We start from the raw sequence: 8,857 nt of genomic DNA, 5'->3' as shown, positions 1-8,857 counted from the left end.
TATCAGTGGTTTTATTGTATGAGTAGTGTAGATGGCTGAGGTTTAACTTCTCTGATGTTTGCATATTTGATGTTTTTATCACATAAAAACATCAAAAAAGTAAGTTTTTGGTTCTCTGATGTCGGTTAATTTTAATCATATAATTACTTAATAGCTTTTCACTAAACTCACAAACCCAAGTCTAGTAAACCCTGATGTTATATAATAATGCACTTCATGTTGATAACAAAAAATAGAATATACACTGCTCAAAAAAATTTAAGGAACACTTTGAAAACACATCAGATCTCAATGGGGAAAAATATCATTCTGGATATCTATACTGATATGGACTGGGTAATGTGTTAGGAACGAAAGGACTTCACATCGTTAGATGGAAATGAAAATGATCAACCTTACAGAGGACTGAATTCAAAGACACTCCGAAAATCAAAGTGAAAAAATGATGCAGCAGGCTAGTCCATTTTGCTGAAATTTCATTGCAGCAACTCAAAATGGTATTCAGTAGTTTGTATGGCCCCCACACAGAGGTGGATAGAGTATCCAAAAACTGTAAAAGTACAAGTAAAGTAAAAGTGAAAGTAATCTTAATATTTACTTGAGTACAGAGGTGTAAAGTATTTGAGTAAATGTAATTAGTTACTGTACTTAAGTATCTTTTTGGCTACTTTGTAGTTGTACTGTAGGGGAGAGTGGGGTAAGATGAGCCAGTGGATAAGTTGACCCACCCCCTGTATCTTGGCAACCATACCATTTTATTGTCATGTGACCATATATTTTAGAACCACCCATCATTTCTGCTAGACTGTGAAAAGGAGAAGCACATGGGAGGAGTGGAAGTTGCTTATTTACTTTAAAAACTGTTTTTGGCTTGTCAAAGTAAAATTTTAACATTACAGATGTAATGGCTGTTTCATCAAAGCAAATTTGTCCAGGTCTAAAAATATTTATGATGAATATTGGTGATTTAGCAACGTATAAAACCATGCAAGTCATTTAACATCACTAAGGCCTTAAGATTAGACTGACCAAATATGATGTTGATCTGGTTAAATCTCTACGAGGAGTTAATCACAGTGTAAAACATGTCATTTCCTGCAAGTGGCGCTATGACTGTAATTGAATACTGGCATGTAGATGTGTTCAGGCCAGGACTCTAATAAAACATGTGAAGTTTGGGTCAGATCGGACATTGTATGCCCAAGTTACAACAACTTCCTGTTTCATGGCGAAACATTGAATTTTGTCAGGCTGCCACAGACACGCCCTTCAGGGAAATCTCAAGAGTCGTGTCCCAAATGATACACTATACACTATGTACTTATACACTATGTACTTATGCACTATGTACTCATCCATGTAGTGCGTAAATTGTATAACGTTATTTTGTCATTTATCATCGGAGTCTGATACCCCCTTCCTCTCCGCTACGTAATTACAGCTGCGACAGTTGAGTACATGAAATGTCCAACATTCCACACTTCGTTTTTTCCATTAATTTAGTGCATCATCCGGGTATTTAAAGTGCACTTTTTCTTTTTGGAATTTTCTGTGTGAACGCACTACTTGCACTATTTGTACTTAAAAATGTCATAGAATAGTGCACAAGTACGCAAATTGGGACGCACCAAAGATCTTTGCAATTTAACGTCACAAAGGCCTTTAGATTAGACTGACCAAATATGATGTTTATCTGATTAAAGCTCTAGGAGGAGTTTGTTAAAGTACAACGTCTGGAAATGGCAAAAACTGCAAAAATTTTGCAGAGAAAATTCAAAATATCTCACTTCCTGTTGGGTTTTCAGATTTTGCACCCTTTTTTGTAGGTATTGGGCCGTTAAATGTGTCTACCGAATTTCATACTTGTCTGTCAAATGTAGCGCAAAGAGTGCTTAATTGAAATTTTGTAGGTGACGATATCGAGCCATTTTGCAACACCTGATTCCACCCACATCAGACGTAAATTTTCACCACTTCTGACATGTGTACAAAGTTTCATGAGTTTTCGAGCATGTTTAGGCCCTAAAAATGCGATTCATTTCAGAGAAGAAGAATTGACCGAGCAATTACAATAGGGTCCTCACACCATCGGTGCTCAGGCCCCAAAAATATCCCAAGTAATCCCAAACACATGTGAATAGCCACTGATGGCTCAGAGCCTCCAAAAACAAACATGCACAAATAATCAAAAAGCAACAGAAACAAAAATATATCTATGCCTTTTTCTCACAGAATAAGTGGACATCTATAATCATAATGGCAGGTTTTTGATCCATTCAGCAGCTTAGATCTGTATAAATTTTATCAGTTAACATTAATAAGGTGAGGGAAGGTAAGAAAGATTGCTTTAATTTCAGAAATCAGATTAAATTTTAGACAGTAAAAGGATTTGCTTTTTTAAAGGAGTAGTTCAACTGAAACGTTTCTATAAAATGTATTCTATTAAAATGCTAAATTAAAGTTTAAATTAATATTATTGCATTATTTTGGAGCTCAAAAGCTTTTGTGTTCCATAGAAAAAAGAAAGTCATTCAGGTTTGGAAATGAAATAAGGGTGAATAAATGATGGCAGTTTTTGGGTGAACTATTTCTTTAAGTGTGGAAGTTACTTAGTTCTAATCTGACAGTTTTTTTTTTTTTTTTTTTTTAAATGTGCCCACATTTATAAATGCATTAATACTGGTTGTGATACTCAGTAGTCTGTTTCTCCCACTCTCTTTTCTCTTAGCCTGTGTATATCCCTTCTTTAAGGCAGTATTATTAGCTGGCAGAAGAGGAGAGAAAGTGATGGAATGCAATAAGAACATGGATGCTGGGTTGGGGAGACAAGCATAAACCAAACACACTCAGTACCCTTATAAGGGCATCACCATTGTGATTATAGCTTTGCTGACACATTCGCTCAAGATATGAGCTGAGCTGGGTTTTCTCAGGATGGATTCCTCATGTGGAGTGCAGCATAATGAGAGACTGTGTCTTGACGGTTTATGAAAGCTGAACGCTAAACGTTCTGGTGGTTTATTGTTTGGGATTGGTCACAGCTCACACATTACAGCTATTGCTGCATGTGCTTGACATGTGTGTGGAGACTCAAACACAGTGCTCTCTCTCTATTAGTGTAATTAACTTCAGATCTAAATATATAATCTCTTAAAAAGGCATTGTTGAAAAAATCTGGCAACATGATGCATTGAAATTTCATGCCAATGTAATAATTACCTTTAATACTCTGTTTAGTCTGTGTATTTGTTCATCCATTAAATGCTACATATGATGTTCAGCTAAAAAAAAAAAAAATTGTCAAAGGTAATTATTGTTCTGAATTTTTATTAATGATTTGTTTTAGATGTTTATTTTAGATTGTATTTTTTTTTTTTAGATTTATTGTTAAGCAAATCAATTAGCTATCACAAATTTGATCACCATTTGATTGGGTTTTACATTATATGGCTTTTATATGAAAACTTGCCCCTAAAGAAGAGAAACTTGCAAAGCAAAAACATTAAGAGCAATATAATTTTATACAGATGCACACAGACCTCACTTAAACTTTTAAAATTCATGAGTATGCCAGTGCAAACCTCAATGATGGTGACAGTCAACATAATTAAGCAAAATGATGAGCACTTAACATCACCACACAACAAATAACAACAGCAATAGTTAGCAAAACAATGAGACTAAAAAACTAAATGCATAATTTATTCATGCTGCAATGCATGCAGGGAGCCTGCAAGTGAGTAACATTATTCAGCATGAATTTTTTTTTTTTTTTGTCAGACAACATTGTTAGGCTATTTGGGAAACATTTAGGGAAATATTGTTGGTTTAACCAGTGCCGTTTTAGTATGAGGTACTACTTTTTTTATTAATATTTGAATTAGTTACTTTTTATAGTTTCCATTTTCATTTGAAAGTTTTTGTAATTTTGCTGTTTTGTAATTTTTATGTTTTTTTATTTTTTAAATAATATCCATATAGTTAATATATATTTTTATTTAAGTTTTAGTTATTTTAGTACATAACGTTATACTAAATGAAAATGAAAAATATTGCTTGCCAAATAACTGAAATAAAATAATTATATTTAATATATTTTATTTTATTTTATTTCAGTTATTGTTTATTTTATTTCTTAGTATGCTGAATATAACAGTGTTAGGTAGAATACTTACAACATAGTCGGTTACTGATTCCAAATTAAATGACAAAAAATGTAGTTAATGACGTAATGCATTACATTACACATTTAAGGTAATATAATTAGACTACTACAAAACAACAAAAGCAGAGAGTGCCACATGGGTATCTTTACATAGTCACTGGTGCTTATTGGATAAATTGGAGGTAAAGATCACATTTTATAGATGGAATACTCCAAGGCACTCATGTGGTTAAAGTAAAAAGCCTTTAATTATCTGGGCTAAATCATTAAAAACAATTAAAAGTGTAGATCAGAATTTATTACATAATTTATAATTATTTTTTATTATTTATTACATAATATAATTTTATTACTGTCACGATCCCTGCTTGTGTTTCCTGGTCTGTTGTCATGGACTCTTATTTTGAAGTTCTGTGTTTCCATTGTTCCTTTGTTCACCTCATGTTTCCCTGCTGCTCTGTTCCCTTGTTTGTTGCCATGGACACTCATTTGGCCACACCCATCTTGTCAGTTTCCATAGTATTTCATTAGTTCATTGGTTCTGCTCAGCCCTGCTTGTCACTAGTTTGTTTGTCAGTCATTGTATGTGCATATCCTGGATTATCTCGTGTTTTCCTCCTGTTCGTGTACCATTGTTTATTCCAGCTACCTTGTGTTCTCTGACCTTGTGGACTCTTTTAAAGGATTAGTTCACTTTGAAATGAAAATTAGCCCAAGCTTTACTCACCCTCAAGCCATTCTAGGTATATATGACTTTCTTCTTTCTGATGAACATAATTGCAGAAATATTCATAAATACCCTGACGCATCCGGGCTTTATAATGGCAGTGATAGGGTTCAATGAGTATGAGCTGAAGAAAGTGCTTCCATCCACATGCACCCATCATAAATATGTGCTCCACATGGCTCCAGAGGGTTAATAAAGGACTTCTGAAGCGAAACGATGCGTTTGTGTAAAAAAAAAAAAAATCTTATGAAGTGAAATACCTGAGCTACCGCCAGACCGCCCTCCGTATACAGGTTACGGAGAAAGTGTGAACTGGCATTGCATCAATTACACTTTTTCCGTACGTTTAATAGGGAAGGCGCATGATGTAGCGTAAGCTTTGTGTACTGCAAGAATTTTACACTTTGTGCGTACGTTGAATACGGAAGGCGGTCTGGCGGAAGCTCGATACTTGACTTCATAACTTGTTTAAATATGGATATTTTTTTTACACAAATGCATCGCTTCACTTCAGAAGGCCTTTATTAACCCTCCGAAGCCATGTGGAGCACATTTTTTTGATGGATGGATGTGGATTGAAGCTTTTTCTTTAGTTCATACTCATTGAACCCTATCACTGCCAGTATAAAGCCTGGATGCATCAGGATATTTATTAATATTTCTTCAATTATGTTCATCAGGAACAAGAAAGTCATATAAACCTATAGGATGGCTTGAGGGTGAGTAAAGCTTGGGCTAATTTTCAGTTGAAAGTGAACTAATCCTTTAATAAATCCAACTGCACGTGGATCCACTTCCCAGCCTGCTCCTTTTCCTGCCTGAATGCCCACCTGTTACAATTAATTGATTACGTTACGTAATTAGATTCCAAAAATTAAGTACTTGTAATTTAGATTATACATTTTAAAATACTTTTAATCAGACTACAGTTACTTTTTTATTGATTACATGATTACATGTTATTCTCACAATGGCAGTAAATTATTCGTAATTCATTGATTCTCCCTACTATTTCTTTTTTATCGTTTAAATTTTCCTTTCAAAAAAAGCCTACTGCTTTTATACGTTCAGGTATATATATATATATATATTCTCAGTATTCACATGAGAAATCTAATGAAAAAAAAAAAAAAACAGACCGGGTGAACATATCTGAAGATGTGGGAAGCATTTCTAAAGTCCTTTTAGATATATAGTAAACCCAAATAAACAGAAGGCCTATTATAAAAGGATCTCACTACAAACATGTGGCCTATAAAACTAAACTTAGTGGCTGGTTTCACCAGAGCTGCTCTTTTCATCATTGTCCATAAAGCAAAAGTACAGGTGGGTTTAGGCAATGGGCAGTCTGGAAGAGAAGTGTATGCTAAATCTAGATGATTTATATACTCGAAGTTTAGCTGAATAGCTGTGGGTACAAATAACCAAAGAAGCGAACCATTATTCACTTACAGGCTTACAGGTGTTCACACATTATAAGAGACTGACCTCAAGCAGTGCCTCCCTTCAATTCTCTAACCACTGAGGCCCCCTAGCCTGTAACTATAGGACCCCCTCATGGGTCAAAGGTCACCCTCGTGCATTTATTTATCAGTACATCTTTCAGAAAGCAGTTCCCAATCAGATGACATTGGAGAGGAGTGTTCTGGAAAAGTTATTTGTTTTTGTGTGGCTACGTGTTTTATTTAGAGAAAGAGGCTTGTCGTTTTAAGAGGGACTAAGGGAACGTTTGCTCACCCTCTTAATGACTTTGTTGAGGAAGACCATCCATCTTTCTCTCTGCGCATTACAGGACTGAACTCCAGGAGGTGACCGCCTGGCAGATACACACGGTTTACATGGAGCCGTGCTGGAGACAATGCTATGGTAAACACAACATCACAAGGAGTGCATGCCTTTTTGTTTTGGAATGATAAACATTAGCAGATTTTGAATATTAGTACACAAACAATTAAATCTAGATTATTATGGCCACAGGGCTGAACATGAGCTATTTATACTTGGTGAATCGCATTGATTCGTTTGAAATAAAACAAAATGAGGGAGTCACGTTCATCTAGCACGCTATAATGTTTTAGCATGCTAGCATTGAAGCAAGATTTAATTATAAACACTCAGTGTGACAAATTCTGACAGAAGAGGGTAAGAATTCAGCAAATACAGCAGGAATGATATTACCTATCAAAATTTCTTGTTTTGAATCGACTACTGGGACGCTGCCTTAAGCAAACAGATTTGACTCCCGTTTGGTTTCAGCTCTATAGTTTTGATTGAATGTGAAATGGTAAAGCGGTGTCAAAAGATATCCTGACATAAACACACCAATCTTGCTTTCACTCTTGCTTTTCACACTTGAGTGTCTTGAGACAATTTATTGATGGATCTCACAGGACACACCTGTATTCACAGCTGTAAATCTGCTCTTTCCTTCTCTCTCGCCCACCTAGTATAAACAAATAACATCTACCATGTGAATTCTTTCTTAATTTAGTGTGTATTGAACCAAATGAATTACAGATCTCTAATGATAAAGGCTTAGAAAAATTAAGTCATTGGCTCTAAATTTTGGTCCTCATATATGGTTAAAAGTGATTTAAGGGGAACATTTAGATTCCTTGGTCAGAGACAGCTCTGTGGAGAAAACAAGCAGAATTTCTGCAGCTGGCCGCTGAGTTGCGTGTGAACACTTTGTCACAGAGTAATCTCCCACAAACACAGATGCACACACACATGCGTAAATACTCTCTCCTGCTATGTTCACAGAGAAAAACTCCAAACTGTGGAGGGCAAAGCCACATAGAGACTTTTACCTCATGGTGTTTGGAACGAGCGAGAGTTCAGTGCTTCTAAAATACAACAGCCCTGTTACTCGTTTAACTTTGCGGTTTAGATGCCTTGGCAATGTATTTGTGGCCTTTTGGCAGCAGTTAGGCGACCATGTACTGTTAAATGGGTGAAAGTGAAAGCTTCTCAAGCCATCCTTGACACAGTTAAAATCATTTAGGAAATTGTGGGAAGGCACTATTGTGCAATTGCCTAGTAGGTGCTATAAATAAATTTTCTAACAGAAAAAATATGTATCTATATAAATTACCATTTAAAAAAATAATTACATTTCAGACACAATATTGCCAGTCTATATTTGTTCCACCAGTGAAAATAGTTCCTCAGTGAATTAGTGTTTGAACAAATTGGTTAAGTAAATGATTCAATGAGTCACTCAAAAAGACAGCCACTTGTTTCATTCTTGAATGAATCAGTATGTATGTTTGAAGAAATTGGTAAATGAATTGATTCACTCATAAAGACAATCTTGTCGCCTCCTCATAGCATAATGATGTAACTTTCAGAAAGAGTCACTGAAAAATCCCCACCATTAATGCACAGACTGTCAAATTCGAGCATTAGAGTGTTGTTTCAGAATTATTTATATTATTATAGTATTTATTAATATTTTCAATTAGATTTTATTTTTATATTTTCAGTTTTCATTCAAATTTTTTAGTAATTTTGTTGTGCTTTTGTCACTTTTATTCTTTTTTTATATATATATATAAATATATTTCTATTTAGCTTTATTTTATTCCACTTATAGTTTTGGTAATTTTAATACTTCAACTTATTTTATTTCTAATTATCAACATCTCTAATTATCCTTTAAGGTTTTTAATTCTAAGTTTTTCATCTATTTATATTTTATTTCAGCTTTATTACAATTAACAAAAATGATTTTATTATTAGTTCTAGTTAACAATAACAAAACTAACCAGAACTGCTGTATAATTCCTTAATTACATTCCCTAATTAATTTACATAATTTTATCAGCATATTTTGCTCAGAACTTTTTGATTTAACTTTGGCCAGAGGAGTTTGAACAACGGCCGGCTCTGACATACGAAGACAAACTGGTGCTGTGCGTCTCGTGGGAGCTGGTTTGGATCAGTCAGCAGCCTCTGATGTACCA

This window comes from Ctenopharyngodon idella, chromosome 10 (assembly GCF_019924925.1).
Source record: "Ctenopharyngodon idella isolate HZGC_01 chromosome 10, HZGC01, whole genome shotgun sequence".
In the NCBI taxonomy this organism is placed as follows: domain Eukaryota; kingdom Metazoa; phylum Chordata; class Actinopteri; order Cypriniformes; family Xenocyprididae; genus Ctenopharyngodon; species Ctenopharyngodon idella.
The sequence above is the reverse complement of the archived record's forward strand: the minus strand, read 5'-3'. Positions refer to the sequence as shown.